General features: G+C 42.3%; 1 protein-coding gene across 5 annotated transcripts in view; it reads left to right on the forward strand.

Moving 5' to 3' along the window:
* Window positions 1-17001, forward strand: part of nectin1b (nectin cell adhesion molecule 1b) — a 282024-nt gene that overhangs the window by 28592 nt on the left and 236431 nt on the right. The window lies entirely within an intron of this gene.

The following is a 17001-nucleotide window of genomic DNA, read 5'->3' on the forward strand; positions in this document are numbered from 1 at the left end:
TATCGTTATTAGTTGTGCAATGTTTGTTTGCTATTTACGTTAGATTAAAACGGCGCCCGTCACTGACTTCAGTTCAGTTCAGTTCAGTTCATTTATTTATAAAGCACTTTAAAACACCCAGCACAGGAACAAAGTGCTGTACAGAAAATACATTAAAACAATAGAATAAACAGAAAGCAGCAAAGAGAAATAAATAAAACACAAGAGACATAAAATTAAAACGGCCCAATAATAAGAATAAAAACTAGATAAAAACAGCATTGAAACACACTAAAACAGCTAAAATAATTCAAAACTAAAAAAAAAATAAAAAAAAAAAAAAAAAAAAAAAAAAACAGTAACCGACATCTCACATGGTGTCAAAAGCAAGGGTTAAGACTTCAGGCGAAGCATTGGCAGATGGCAACTCCACTCTTTAGTTATAATGCTTCAGTGATATAAACCAGCAAGGTGGGAAGTGGGACAGAGGACATCTGGTGAAGCTAGAGTGGTTTGATAGTATTTATATTCATAAAATAAAAATACTATGCAGGTTTCCAACCTTGGTGATGTGTAACGACGGCAGAACCTTTTATTTTGCCCAACATGAAGCTTCCTTTCACCAAAAGATGCTAATATTTTAGTTCAAACCACTGACCTTTAAAGTGAAGGATAGCCACTTCCAAAGGCTTAAAGATGCCCTCAATCCTGGAAATTATATTATGTTGTTTGCAGATGACCCTGCTGTTTCCGATTTCAACAGGAATGAAGGAGTTGGGTTTTTGCTGGTGAGGGATGTAAGAAAATATCGATATGGCTATATATCGTGATTTTTTTTCCTGAAATATTATATTGATATTCAAAAGCTGTGTATCTAATTTGGAGAAGAATTTAAATGCAGACATTTGTGTATTTTCTTATCTTTTGGTGCAATTCAAACGCCGACCGCTAGTTGGCAGCAGTGTGCCATGGGTTTGTTTCCACCACTGAAATGGAAATTTCTCTTATTATGGTTCAGATACATAATTTTAAACAGTATCAATTTGGATTGTAGCCTGAGAAATCGCTAATATTGTCTGCCTGAATGTATCGCAATACATCGTGATATATTGTATCGTGATTTGTATCATATCGCCAGAATTTCACCAATACACATCCTTATTGCTGACTGGTGTACGGCAAACCACCTACAGTAAGTGTATCTCCTTTAGAGAAGGTCTCCTTCTGCTTTACATCAGTTGTCTTATTAAAAATTTAATATTTACTTTTATTTCCATCCATCCATCCGTTTCATCCCAGATGACTGAGAGAGCCCAGACACCCTGTGGAGAAAATTCATTTCAGCCGCTTGTATCCACAATCTCATTTCTTAGGTCACTACCCAAAGCTCGTGACCATAGATGAGGTTAGGAGCGTAGATCAGCCGGTAAATCAAGAGCTTTGCCTTCGAGCTCAGCTCTCTTCACCACGACAGATCGGTACAACGCCAGCATCATTGCAGATGCAGCACCAATCTGGCTTTATCCATCTAGTGCTCCATTTCCCCCTCATTCAGGAACAGGACCTTGTGATACTTAAACTCCTCCACTTGAACCAGGACCTCGTCCCTGACCTGGAGGAGGCATTTTACCCTCGTTTTAGTTGATTTGCTTTTTTAACACGGACATCCCGCAGTAAGGAACCTTTCTGGGAATGAACTAAATAGCTTTTCTCCATCTGTTGGCCTTGGACAAATGTTACAAATTCATCCTAAAAATATCAGAAAAGAAATTTAAATAATGATTTAAACTCCAATAAAATTGTTAAAAAATATGACGACTCCCACCAGCAATTAATACAAGTGTCATGCTGAAACCTTAAGACAAAAAATACAGTTAACCCTCCCACTGTCCTAATGGGTGACCCCGCGAGGAAAGGTGTCCACTGAGCAGGATTGATGGTTTATCCCTTGAGGTCCACGTGTCAGGGGTGAGGTGGCGCTCACTCCTCACCCCTGCCACATGGACCCAAGGGATGAACCATCAACCCTGATCAGTGGTCACCTTTCCTCGCGGGGTCACCCATTAGGACAGTGGGAGGGTTAACACAATAACTTTGATTTAAGTTTTAATAAAAAATAGAAAAAATACCTTTTAAAGCATATTATCAGAAAGAAATGGAAAACGTCTTATCAGCAGACCACATCTCAAAAAGACTTTGGTGTAAACGAGTAAAATAGTTAATTAATAGTATTGGGACTTCTAAATGTATAGAAATGGAAACTTCAGGGTTTTTTTTGTATCTAACTTGAGTATTTTTTCACATTTTTACTATAATTCAACTATGGATTCCCCTCTGCAGCATTGTGCATGAGTGCTTATGTAAGCTAACACATAGAAATAATAATTTTCCTTTGTAGACAGTGGGAGAAAAAATTGTAGCTCACTATTCAGCAGAAATGCAATCACCTCCTTTTACTCTGCAGAGCATTTTTATATTTATTTACCTTCTTGATGCCACTTTGGTCTGCAGAATCCCAGGAGAGCCAAATGCATTAAGCCACCTACTGTATTTACTTGTGTCTGCTTGATGCTGATGTGCAAGGGCAGGCCAGAGATGCAGGATGGGAAATTGATCATCAGTGAATGGGCATTAGGGGAATTTCAGCATCCACAACTACATTTCACGCTGTGAGCCCAGAAAATTCACCAAACAGAGACTTGCTGCCTTTTGAGAATTTACCACGTGGATTAGGACGATGTTGTTTGCTCAAGCAGACACACCTCACTGATGTGTTTTATTTGATTGTACAAGATAATTGACTCACAGACAACAGGGTAGTGAACCTTAAACGGTAAGCTGATGTGTTTTCACCCACATGAACTGTGATGATATTCTCATATGCGCTGACTAACAAAACATTCCAAGTTTATCCTGAGCTGAAAGCATGCATGATAATATTATTTTGTGAATCCTAAGCCAGTGGGCATCCTATTGATTTGTATTGATGCATGCAAAGAGGTTCATTTTTTGTAATTTTTTTGTAAAAACAACGTGTGGATTTGTGGTGCAGTACTTTTACCAAAGTTGTGCTTTAAATATGCTTTAAAGAACAAGAAATATATTTTTTTAAAATACGATTGGTCACATGCAGGCTGAATGTGGAAATAGTCTTCTACCCCCATTTCCTGCATTAGTGTTCATGGACCCACCCTTCTTGGCTCATGACAGGGAGGTCTGTTGTTGATTTAGCATCCAGGAGAGAGTAGAGCATGTCTAAGCTAGTGGAAGCTAACTGTTAGCAATAGCAACTTCACCACACGGCAGAACTCCTGCAGGCTTGTGTTATTTGTAGAGATAAAACATCAACAGTTCAACATCAGTGGTAGAGTCACAATGCTGTTAGCCAATCAGAAGTGAGATGTCAGATTGTAAGGAAATAAGATGCCAAATTCTGCTAACTTCAGCTCCCCACTCCTCCTAATATTTTTTGCTTCCTGAAACAGGAGCGCTAGAGCTTTTTTTTTCAAACATTTATTAACTCTAGAAGCCACGGCAAATGTATTGAAAAAGCAAATGTCAAAGCACAATTTTACATTTTCTGTGAACAGATCTCATTAAGCAGTGACAGAGCGACTGAATGAGTGAATTAAATTTGTGTGCGAGTTTACAAAATGTCTCAAACTGTTTCTAAAATACCGGTTTCCTGATGTGAGTTACAGGATTGTTCCACTGTCACTGGAGTTTTGAGCATGGTCACAAAATCTGACAAATATTTTCTCTCAGAAAAGTCTAGAAGTCTGAAACCAAACCTTATTTTTTTGTTTCTGTGACTCAGAATGTGTGGGAGATGTAGGACATCTTTGGGAGGGATTGGTGACCTGAAACAAAAAATAAATAAATAAATAAATAAACGTATTTGCTCATAAAAAGGCTCTTTTGCAATTTATCTCACAGTTTTGTGTCAACTCGACATCAAGAATCGCACCCCGTCAGCTTAAAAAGCAAAAGAACCGTCTTTACTGCCAGACAGATGAAGGACAGTTGATGCAGGCCAAGAAAAGTGTTTGAACACCTGCAGTGCTTTCAGCTAGGCAAGGTCTGCCGTCTGTGTGAGAGTATAATGCAAAAGTTGGGTTTATTTAACACACAGTATCGACAGGTTTTAACTTGCAAATGCTTTGAGGAAAAAAGGAGGATTGTAGCTTTAAAATTACCTGCAACATAATAGGAAGCCAAGCTGGAAGAGGCTTTTCTCTGCAACACCGATGTTTGCCTTCCCACACATCTCTGTTGGAGTTGTCATCCTACAAATCTGTTCAAATCTAAGGAGCAAACCAGTGAAAACTTCCCAATAAAGGATGTGTTATATTTTGAATTAAAGGCATTTCAAGGATGGGTAGCAGGATCTCCCGGGCATGAATGAGCCCTTTGTGCTGCATGTGTAGGCTCATTTGTTTGGCTTGTGACCGTGCTGAATTTCATGTGGCGGATGTGAAAGTATAGACTTTATGAATAATGGGGGGATTACAGGCTTTACTGTTTCATGATGATGTAAGTTTATTCTAATCCACACAATTTTTGATTATTTCTCTACCTTTGCTGAGTCGAAAACTTGATCCCGCACGTTTGATGCATGAAAACGTCGTCTGCTCCCCTCCCCCCTTTCCATTTCAGCTTGCCAAGTTCCTCAGCAAAGCAAACTTGGTTCCTGTTTGATTTCTCTGGTTTGAAATGAGGTATAATTAAAAATTAAATCCTGTAAACTTAATTAATTCCAATGCTTTGCCTTTTGCATGATTCTTACTGTAAAAAAATAAAAGGATTGTGTGCTTCTTTTTCAAGACTTGCATTCATAAGGGAGCCAAGACTTTTCCCCCCTCTCACTAGTTAATTTACAGGATTCATTAGCTTTAGTTAATTAATATTCTTGGCTGGTTGTGTCTCTCAGATTATTCAGCAGCCTGGCTTGAACCTTAAATATATGATTAATATTTAGAGGGACTGTCTGTCAGGAGCTGTCAGCCTCGTATGAATCAGCAAGGCTTCGAAACTCAAGAGCCAGTTGATGTGCTTCTAAATCAAAGGGTTAGCAGGGAAACATCCCACAATGATGAAAACAAAGAATCCCTTTAGAAATGTGTAACCTTTCTGCAGGCGGACACACTTTGTGGTTTATTAGAAGAAGCTGTTTATGCTTCCTCCTCCTATTATATGTCTTAAATATTAGAGGAAATGAACATGTCAAAGAGAGTGAATGAGCTCAGGCAGCATGACCACAACTCGTGTGTTACAACAGAAACTGCACAGGCTTCTTTTTCACACAGTAATGCCTCACAAACACAGGAGATGTGGTACTGTATGCAATCCTCCAGTGGATCTTGCGTGTGCAAAAGTATTTTTAGCAACTTGCAGCCTTCCACGTTTCTAATGCAATGTGTCAGGACGGCGACGTGTTGGGGATTCAGTCAGATGGTCCTCGACGATTTGCCCAGAGCTCTGCAGAAGGGTTGTGTTTGTCGCCACTGCTGGGAGGGGTCACGTGCCGACCTCATTGTCTGCACGGGTAAATGCAATGTGCAGCATCAGCGTGCAGCTTCCCCGCACATAATGAGATAGTGACTTATCGCTGTGCTTATAGCTAATTGATTGATTTCTTTGGCAGAAATATCCCCAGACTGAAACAGTTTTCTTCATCCGCTCAACTCCGCGCAAGTGAAAAATGAAAATGGACTCCTTCTCCAAAAATGGAAAGATTTAATATTTTTATCCCTGGAAAGGAGCTGACACACTTTATTACTCTTCGCATCATCTCCCCTCCTCACCCAGGCCTTATTGAAAGCTATACAGTAGCACTGTGCTGCTGTGGAAAAGCTCTTTGCAACGAGGAAAGCACATTGCTTCTTTGTAAACACAGAGGTTAATGTCTTATTTACAAGCTGCAGCCCTGTGGTTGGACATGTTGGCACGAATGTCCTGCTGTGTTTTCGAGTCAGCGCAGGCCGAGACAGGCAGATCCATCTTACGCCGTCCTGGAAGCCTCGCATCCCCCCGTTGGACCTTCAAAGGTTGCAGCTGGCTTGCGTTCCTCGCTGGTACATTAACTCCTGCAGCTTGTGCTACTTTACTGGACCAGGTGCTGGCAGGGGAAAACAAAACTACCAGGCCACAGGGTTAATCACACTCATCGAGAGGTCTGCCATTGCTGCCAGGTGTGCCACCTTTAAAGTTCACTTTTTGTTGCCGCTCTTTGACCTCAGCCTTTCAGACCATGTTGATCTATTCAACGTTCTGCTGGAATCTACTTCGGCCTAAATGCCAAGTTTGCAAGGACCTGCTGGAAAATGCAAAGGAAAGTGAAATAAACAATTACATTAACATTTCAGAGGCCTTGGAAGCAGCGAGGAGGTTTATTTTGAGAAGGAAATAGTAAAGTGGTCATGGCACACTTCAAGTAGTTTGCTTTTGTTTTGATGGGAGCAGTCTCTGACTCACAATCGCCATCTCTGAGGGACGACTTCTGTTGCACGACAGTGGCAAAATACCAGCGTGGCAGACGACGACTCTCACAACCAGCTTGGATTTCTTTCACAAACCGTATCTGTGTTATTAGATTGTGTCAAAACGTGTTTCTGGCTGCTTTTTTCTGTTCAAACCTGATTCCACATTATGTACTCAGATGTGTTCACGCAACCTTTCAGAGATTGTTTAACAATCCGCAAAAGCTGCCAACGCTTTTATGAGAAATGAAGTTATTTTTTGCAGAATGTATCTTTTTCATGTTCACACTGGAACTCAGACAGTGCTGCAGGTGACAGACCTCTGTGGCTGGACACGTGCATCAAAATGCCTGTAAGGATTTGTTTTCTGTCAACCCTTTATACGGTTTTATTCGGTTGTCTTTAAAGGTGTGGAACACTCATTTAATCAACACATTTGCAGTGGTTTCTAGTAGAAATGAATACCTTGTAAGTCTTACTCTGGGGAACAAAAGCACCAGTGAGCCTGTTACAAGAACTAGAAGTGATCCAAGTTAGAGTTGAGCTGAACACGACTGGATTTGGAGTCTTATTTCCTGATATTTGGCCATCTCGCCTCTGATTGGCTACCAGCGACACAACTCTACCACTGACTCTGTTTTCTCTGTAGCAGTGATGTTTCATCTCCACACATAATACAAGCCTGGAGGAGTTCTGCTGTGTGATGGAGTTGCTAATGCTAACAGTTAGCTTCTATTAGTCGAGACGTTCTCTGCTGTTTCCTGGACGCTAAAACAGCAACGGCCTTCCTCGTCTTGCGAGTAAAGATGGGTGAGTCCATGAATGTTAAGTGACAGTGTGAGCCGGAGAATGTCTTGACTGGTAGAAACTAACCATTAGCATTAGCAACAGTGGTAGATTTGCATTGCTGTCAGCCAATCCCAGGTGAGATGTCTAAAAAAAACAGGAAAGAAAGACTTAAATCCTGTCATCTGAAGTTCATTTCTGATTTGGCTCTTTTCTAGTTCCTGAAACAGGTGCACCAGAGCTTTTTTCCTCCAAGTACCGCCTACAAGGCATTTATATTGGACAAGTGCAAGATCACCAGCCCCCATCCTGTACACTTTCTACAGACGCACCATCGAGAGCATCCTGTCGTGCGGCATCACTGTGTGGTTCGGAGCCTGCAACGTATCCTGCCTTAAAACCCTCCAACGTATAGTGAGAGCAGCAGAGAAGATCATTGGGGTCTCTCTCCCCTCCCTACCAGACATTTACAACACCCGCCTCACAAAAAAGGCCCTTCGCATTGCGGCTGATCCCACTCACCCAATGCAAAGCCTCTTCGAGCTGCTGCCGTCAGGGAGGAGACTGCGGAGTCTCAAGGCCAGGACCAACAAACTGAAGGACAGCTTTATCCATCAGACAGTTAGGAAGCTAAACTCCCTCCCGGCTCTCCCACCTCTCCTTTCTTTTCCCCCACAGTCTCTCTGAACTTGGTTACTGTTTTTAAACTAAATGTTTATTTTCTATCTAACGAGAGTTGAGAGTAACTCAATTTCATTTCTCTGTATGTCCTGTACATGTGGCAGAAGTGACAATTAAACTGACTTAGACTTTGACTTTGATATTGGACACCACTGCAAATGCATCGAAGAAAATGAGTGTTCCACACCTTCGAGTACCTGTATCTGCTCACTTTTCAAAGAAAAACGCAAGTTCAAAATGGTCAATGTTGATGCCAAAAGCCTTTCGAACTAGTGCCATTCCAGAACCGCCATTGTTTTCTCCACGGCAGTTCTGGTGCAAGGCACACCCAGCAAAAGTAGAGCGCTGTGACTGGCAAGACACGGAACTGCTCTGCTGAGGCTACAATGGAGTGTGGCTAGACCGACCTGCAGAGCAGAAGCTTTGCCACACTGACGGTTTATCTAGATGTCTAGGTTATCTTTTGTTTGTATTTGCATCAACAATGGAAAGTAACCCATCAAACAGCATCAGTGTTTTGCATATTTAGCTCGCTTTACAATGAAATTCCAGACTTTTAGAGAACATCAATACCGTGTCAGAACACAAGGCAGATTCGGTTTCAGGTATATTTTCATGTTTTGGAGTATTTCAAGTGTTCCATTTGTGTGATACAGTTCTCCCTCCCGAGTGCATCTCTTAGAGAGCTAATGGCCTTGTCTTTTTTGCTGCAGTGCTGTGAGCTGAGTGTAGCGTGATGGCATTTGTTCTGTCTGCCCAAGGCCTGGTCTGTCATTGTTTATCAGGCCCGCCAGTGGCAATGACTCACACATGAACCCTCTGGGTCCTGGAGCTCGCCGAGGAGAAGACACAGTATTTTAAAGTTGAATGCACCAAAAAGGAAAAGAAAGGGCGAATGGCGGTGGCGTTAGAGGGAAGGGAGAGGGCGCGCATGAACAGAGCTGATGAAGTTGTTTTCGGGACAGTTTTCTCCTCACAACATATGAGCTCCGGTGTTTCTGCACTGTCACAGCAGCTGCTGATTTTAGCCAAAATTAGCAAGGATGTGCACGTTTTTTCCAACATGACATGTCAGCACGCTGTTTTCAACACGGATGGGCCTTCTTCCTCCCAGGGACATGCCTGCAGAGAGGGATGGCAAACAGCTGTCAACACACGGCAGCTGCTGACCAACATTTTTTGGGTTAGGATGTTTTTTGATTTCAGCATTAGAATTTGAGATTTTAAGAAGAATCTAGTAAAATGGATTCTTTGTTTTTATGTGATTAGTTTCAAACCAGCGTCTCACGCCGCTCCCGGTGCTGGTAGCTAATTGAGAACAACGTTCATTGCATGAGTCACAGAGCCTCACTGTCCTGTAGCTGAAATGTCCATCCTGTTCTAAAAGGGCAAGACTCATCAGAAAGTGAAATGTGAGACAACTTTGGGAGCTTGGAGTCCAAAAAAGGTGCGGGGGGGGGGGGGGGGGGGGGGGGGGTTAACCCTTTGATGCAGGAATTATGAAATCTTCAATCATGATTTTTTAAACAATTTTTTTCATTCATCTTTAGGTGTGAATGAAACAAATTTCATATTTACATATTTTTTGTAAAATGTAATTTACAAATAATTTATTATATGTCCACCTCAGTGGACAATGTGCAATCTGAACATGAAATATGTTGGCTTGACTTACTGAAGTACAAATGGAGGGGTTCAAATGCAATAAAGTCTTCAACAGCTGTGCTTAATAGCAAAAATAAATAAATAACAATTTTAAGTACCTGTCCACTGTAGTGACCATTATGCATCAAAGGGTTAAATGCAAACTTGCACATTTTAAGAGGACACGTGGCGAACAAATTTAGATACTTTGTGAGAAGAAACTACAAATAAATGTTTCTTAAATGTTGCAGTTTAGACTTATGCATCCCTTCTGAGTGATTCTAATTGGGGAACTCTCAATTGATGAATATTTGTGTCTCCTACTGTTCCAACCTAGTGGGATTCAGGCTTGAAGGCCTCTGCTTGTCATGCTCCAGCTGTTATATCTAGCTTGTGCATAATCTCGCTGCTTATATTTCAGGGGAACACAACAATATCTCTGGTTTAATGTTCCCATCAGTACTTTTAAAAGCCGAAGCCAAAAACCACTGGTTTCTCCTACTGAGTCATTTGACCCGTGTTTGAATGCTGATCAGAACCCGTCCCTTTAGGAAACACGAACCAGATGTTAGCCGGCGTTAGCTGTAGGCTGTGGGAGCGTGACTGTACTCCTGTTTACCTTCTATTGTTTGGTGCTTTTGCAGACTTGAACAGTTTCCACTTTCTGCTGCAGAGTTGTTTGTTCCCAAGAGTAGCTGTTTAGATCTGCGAATATGGCAAATGTGGAAAACTTTTATGGCACTTTTGACTTGTGCAAAGGAACAAAGAGCAAAAGCAGCATTTACATAAGTTAAAATGTCAAAGATCTCACTCTAAACCCGCTGACTTTCACAGATACTCGCTGATCCTCTCACTTTCACTTTGCTTGCCTTATTTATTTATTTATTTTTTTTGCTCTCTTTGATAGCTTCATCAGCACGTATTTTCAGAATCGTATCCATCAATAGATGTCAGGTCAAACTCTACAACAACCACCACCCCCATTCCCTGACAAAAACAGTGGCTGTTGTATAACATCATCTATCATCCCAGAGCCTTTGCTCAGCATCCTGTCTCGTACGGAGGCTAGCAGCCCGTGTGAGGGTGGCATTCTGTCTGACAGGCCAGCGCAGATGCTAAATGACAGTGACACAAAGAGGGGGCCCTCCACACAGGTCCTGACAGGGCTGTTTACCATACAGAAGAGGCTCGACTTGACTCAAAAGGCCCAACCTAAAAGCAGATCACAGCTAGGCGTTTGACACCCTTTTAGCCCAGTTTTCTGTTTATATTCCGCCTCATTGGGAAATGGTTAAAAGTTTACTAAAGCACTTAGAATGTTTTTCTCCTTCTGTGTTGGTTGAACTTTATAATCAAGTGTATTTATGTGAAACACTTGATGCTTCCGTTCGTGCAGTGGAGGCACCTTTGTAGGATTGCGTTTAACTTGTAGCACAAACTGTTAATCCCGTTGAAGTGTCCTTGAGCTTGAAACTGAACCACTGTGACTCTTATTTATAGTCACATGATTGGAGTATTTGCCTCGGGAGTAAATGATATTCATTACTGTGTTTTTCGGATTTGTTCGTTTTCCTCCGATGCCTCGGAGGAGAACCGCTGCTGTAAATCCTTTTGTTAAAACGCTGAATACACTCCCTTATCTGCAGCCCTGTACGCTTTTGGGAAGTCGATACTCGCACGCATCCCGCAATCGTAGTCGGATTACAGAGTCCTTCAAAGTTGACTTCTGCCCGGGTGTGTCAGGAATGGCTTTTGATTGAAATCTGTTGTGTTTCTGCACATGTGGGTGGTTTATCAGCTGAATCTTGCAGAATTGGTGTTTAGTAAATGACCTTCCCAGTTTCTAATGTTCTCACGAGAGTTTTCAGTTAACTGAAACCATTTTTATTTTTTTCCTTTTCTGCTGATTGTCAGACGTTCACATCGGTTTACCGCCCCCGACCTGGCACGTAGAGGAGCTAGTTTACTGATGGGTTAATTTCAAAGCACTTTGGACCAAACTTTGATGTCCAGTCAGTCTCTTTGTGTGGGATCCATTAGCAGGAAGGAAAAGGGCTCCCTACATTTGCCTCTAGTGAAATAGGCAAAAGAGAAATGTTGGGTATTTATAGATCTGAAGTAGGATGTGCATCTTTGAATCCATCAGTGAAAAGGATACGGATGAAAGCAAAGAGCAAAAGGACATGCAGTGTAACACAATCCAACGTGACAGAATATCCACCTTGAACCCACATGTTGATGCAGGTCTGATATTTCCAGGCCATCATCTGGGCTGGAGTCACTTTTTCACTAGCAAGACATCTGAAATCATCAATTTTAAAAGCTTTTAAAAAGTCTGTTAATGTTTGAGTTAAATCTGTCAGCAATGGAGCCAAACTTGATCAAAGTTTCAAACCAGGAAGGCAAACAAAGTTCGCTTTTTTGGGGGGGTTGAAACCTTTCTCATTTAATAAAGACAAATTTTATTACTTGCTATTTTTAACATATGGTCGGTCACTCTTTAATATGCAGCATGAATATGAAAATACTCTTCTAACCCTATGTCCTGCATCACCTTCTGATGGGAAGTAGACGGGGAAACACTCAGGTTACAAAAGCCAAGTTAGCATGTCAAATAAAAAATTAGCAATTGTTAATTCAGACTCATCCACCGTGGTTCGCAATGGGAAAAGCTGCTTATTTAGCATTCAGGAGACAGCAGATGGTGTCTCAGCTAGCAGAAGCTAACCGTTAGCATTAGCAACTGTACAACACAGCAGAACTCCTTCAGACTTGCGTTATTTGTGGAGATAAAACATCAGCGCTGCAAAGAAACCAGAGTCGGTGGTAGAGTTGCATTGCTGTTAGCCAATCAGAGGCCAGATGCCCGAATATCAGGAAATCAGGCTCCAAATCATGTCGCCTGCTGCCTACCTCTGCTCTGAATGACCTCTAGTTACTAAAGCTAGGAGGTGTATGAGTTTTGTGTATTTTGTAAACAGATCATTCAGATCTATCACGAGTTGTTCGAGACCTTTGACTATATTTCAGAATCAGATTTGGAGCTTTGAAAACACCTGCAGAGTAAAACTGGTCCACAGAATCTCATTCAGCCCAAATACAAACCTAACTGTAGGATCATTAGTCCATTTGGTATGCAGCCAACTCAAAGCCAATGTTGCACACGCCTCCAGTGTGTTCTCGTTACCTGATAGTATCACAAAGACCCTGACACCAGCAGGATGTCTTGACTGTTGCTAGGCTACAATGATATGATTGGGCTGCCTTAAAAATATGACTAATTTATAAAGAAATAACAAAATGAACGGCAAATTTGTGCTGAAAAAAATTGAATTGGAAGAATGAAAACAATGAGTCTAAAAAGGACAATAAGACGCTTTTTTACTTTATTTTTGAAGACCATCCACTGTAAAGTAGAGCGTGCCTTCCACTCGGCAGAACAAACCTTTCATTCAGGTCCTGTAGCAGTGATGTGAGTGAAGGTTCAGCTCTGGGACGTGAAAACCATCTGTGGTTCAAGCTGGACTGCCACAAAGCAAAAGCTAGATGGATAACCCACCTCCAGCAGGGTAGAAGGAGACAAATGGTTGGCTGGACATTGTGATAACAGTTGTACTAAAAACAGAGTCTTTCTCCAGACCTAATGAATGGTTACAGATAATCTAATCACCTCTGTCAACATTCATTTCTCAGCTGCAGCCAGATGTTTCTCTGCTGCATCCCTCCTGGCTTTACTCAATCACTAACAACTTTATTATGAGCAAATTACCCACAAGACTAGCTTTTTAAAGGCCAAGGCATCTGTAGGTTGCATTAAAGAGACAGTGTGTCGTTTTTACCATTCATTTCTGGAAATATCTTTTGAAATGTTGCTGAAAACAAATTAATTGATACCCACTTGAAAAATATTGACGGCTTCGTAACATATAAGCATAAAAATTGGGTATAAAATACATGGGAGCAGATCTAAGTCTTTGTGTGATGCCATAACCACTTTTACAAATTAATGCCGTCAATTTGCCACAACGCAAAAGCAACATCTGGGAGCATGAGGCCGTCTATAAGTGGTTAGACCGTGGCGGTAATGCTGCACAATTGTGTCCTTTTCACAAAAGATTAGGAGATGGCGGCATAAAGGGGGTATGGGGGCGGTCTCTGCGCTGCCGCGGACTTCCGTTTATCTTGAACATAACTTGGTTTTTATTGCGATTGAAGCTGCGCTCATTAAGGTTTTTTTAACAAGCCACTCCTAAAGGTGTCCTCCACAGTCCCCGTGCAGTCTCTGGTGATCTGACCTCCAGCCTCAATGAAGAAAGCTCCAGGAACGCTGCGCCGCTCCACTTTATCATCTCAGCTGATTCTGTTTACAAAATAAGCGTGATCATGGCACCTCCCTCTGTTGCGCCAGGCTGCAGTCGCCGTTTACGAGACAGACAATTACCCAACATTATTATTAACGGAGGCGGAACAAATGCTTCAAAATTTGCACGTCCCCATGCCGGCACGACGCGTTTATAGGACGCATTGTCGCAGTAATATTACGCTGATTTGCCGGCACGGTGTGTCTTGAAAAAAGGGCTCAAGTTTCCTTCTGTGGGAGCCCGTCTGGACAAAATGCATTTTCTGATTTGTAACAAGCGGTTAAAAAAAAACAACTTTTGTCATTCATAAACGTTGTCACTTGTTGCCAGTGATGAAAGGGAGTGATGTGCTTGTCATTCTGCTGGAGGTTGAACGATCTGATGAAGTACTATTTTGAAAATTGCGTTCCCAGGGATTTTTGACCCTAATGGCCTACCGTTGGTAAGGTCTTGCTCTAACACAAAAATGCTGCTTGCTTGTAATGATTTAGGTATGCATCGCCCCCTATCGCCAGGGAAAACGCACACTTTAAGAAAGTGGTCGTTTTCACTAGATTAGACTTTAAATGCACTTAAAATTCTTGCAAAAACAAAACACAGATTTCCCCCTTTACCAAATGCTTAAGTCGTTTATTTTATTTCTGCAATTGCTGACGACCAAGTTTGGCCAAGCTTGATTTAAGTGGAGAGGAGGTTAAACCAACTGAAAAGCTGCAGCTTCCTGTTGACGGATGGTCTGTGAATGACCACTCTGTGCCAAAAACCATTTGTTAAGAAGAGGTCCTGAGCTTTTTGAAGCTGGAATCTCAAAAAAAAAAAAAACAAGACTGATGTCCGCAACGCTCGTTATCCAACCGGCCACATTCACAAAACAGGGAGTTTTAATTCAGCTCAAATAGAAAGATTTCTCTGTTCTGAATGGGTTTAGCTGTCTCTTAAAAGGCAGCGTCTGCGTTGGTGGAATGTCAGCCTACTTTGTCTTTTCCCTCTTTGACAACAGCGCTCTGCCCTTTTAACAGCAGCATTCTGATACCATCTCAGGGTATAACGCAGCTCTGTTTCTGTTCAAAAGGGTCCTTCACATTCGCTGTTCAGAAAGATATGGATTAGTATGCAGCAGAGTTTTTCGGCATATGGGGGGGGGGGGGGTCTCAGCATCTTCGGGGCAGAAAGAGCGTCAGCTTTATCTCTTAGGAGTTCAAAAGTCTGACATTTTCTTCATCATTAGCCTCTTCTGCTTAACTTTGTGAACTCTAGGGTTAATTCAGTGGATGACTGGATACACAGGGTGCTGCCATTGTGATCTGGAAAGAAAAATGTTGAGTGTCTCATATGTTCACCGCAAGAAAGGTTCTCTAACGTGGAGAGAGTTTGTCGGCCTGCATCACCTGCATCTTTACCTGTAACAGCATCCCTCCTCCTCATCATCTCTCTCTGTAGCAGAGCTGAAATTCCAGCTTGATTTCTCTGAGGCCGATTTATCTTGTGTGTGTGTGTGTGTGTGTGTGTGTGTGTGTGTGTGTGTGTGTGTGTGTGTGTGTGTGTGTGTGTGTGTGTGTGTGTGTGTGTGTGTGTCTGCACGGCTCTTCGTTTGCATTAAAAGGCAAAAAAAGAGAAAGAGCAGAACATAAAACCTTGTTTATTTAACAAAAGTACAGATGATTACATGACATCTTTCACAAAACATTTGTTTCAGGAAACGTGGAAATGTTTCAAATTCCGCTCGTAACAGTCGAATAATCGACAGGTGAGGAGCCACAGCAGCGCCTGCTGCTGAACACAAGCTGTTCCCTTTGACAGCTTCATCTGTGAAACCGTATTCTCCAAGGGCTCAAAGCCGGCCCAGGGATCACCGAGACCGTTTAAGATTACATGTCCGCTGGCAGGGAGCAGCAGATAGGTGAAAATAATTGGCTTCATCACCCCCCCCCCCCCCCCCCTTTCCCCCACCTCCCCGCTCCCTTTTACTACTGCTGTGACGACAAACTGAGTGACACAGCGAGGTAAGAGGAGCCCAACCTCACCACACCCACAGAGCTACTCGTCTAATCAGCGGCGACGCCGCTACGTGGCTTCTGCGGCATATAATCAAGAGAGGGAACCCTTCTGTCCCCCACTGATTGGGTGTAAAAGAGGTTGCAGACCAAGTTTCATGCAATTAGTGGTGGAATGCCAGATGCTAATGGAACACAGAAGTGTTGGCAAAGCATTATGAAGAGGTTGTTAGGGCTAGGGGGGGTAAAAAAGGAGGTCATTTGCCTACGGGATCAGGAGTACAGTATGAGACAATAAACCGGAAGGGACGTCTGGGAAATTATCCGCACACAGCAGGCTTTGGGTGACGGGTCTTATTAGCAAAGGGCATTGTGGGAATGTGAGATGGGCGCAGGATAACAAGATAAATATTATTGAAGTAATGCAGATGGTGAGGCGCAGGGGAGGACTCCGGAGGGAGACAATAGTGAATGGTTATTTCGGTAGTAATTACGCCCTAATTTGTGTTGACGGCAGACGTGGGGATAATGCTTTCTCCAGACTCTCCTGATTGGTGACAGCCGAGGGGAGGAGACCTTTTGTGTTCAGACAAACAGCTCAGATGGGACGAAGAAGTGAAGCATGGATCACTTAAATGTCACGTTTGAATCTGCTTCTGGCAAACCAGACAAGCCATACGAAAGGCGTAAAAATGATTTATGTGCGTTTTAGTTTAGTTGTTTAATCTCACTTTGGTTTACTGGGACTTATTTTAGGTTTTGACAGAACTGGTGCAGATTATGTTTGTGCATGTCACAGACACGTTTCACCCAAGCAACTTACAAATAAACACTACAAGTTTTGCAGAAGTACCCAGAGAAACCTGTGTATACATGGGGTGAACATACGAACGCTACGCCGAAAGCCCACAGCGAGACAACGGGGCTACCCACTGCTCCACCATGCAGCCCCCCCACTGGCAGGCAGGTCTGTGCTCAAGCTAGCAAAACTAAATACATAAAGGGTTAGGATTAGGAGCAACACGTATTCTGCAATATGTGCATTTGAAAGGCATAAAACCAAAAGCTATAGCTCTC

Source organism: Nothobranchius furzeri, chromosome 13 (genome assembly GCF_043380555.1).
Source record: "Nothobranchius furzeri strain GRZ-AD chromosome 13, NfurGRZ-RIMD1, whole genome shotgun sequence".
NCBI lineage: Eukaryota > Metazoa > Chordata > Actinopteri > Cyprinodontiformes > Nothobranchiidae > Nothobranchius > Nothobranchius furzeri.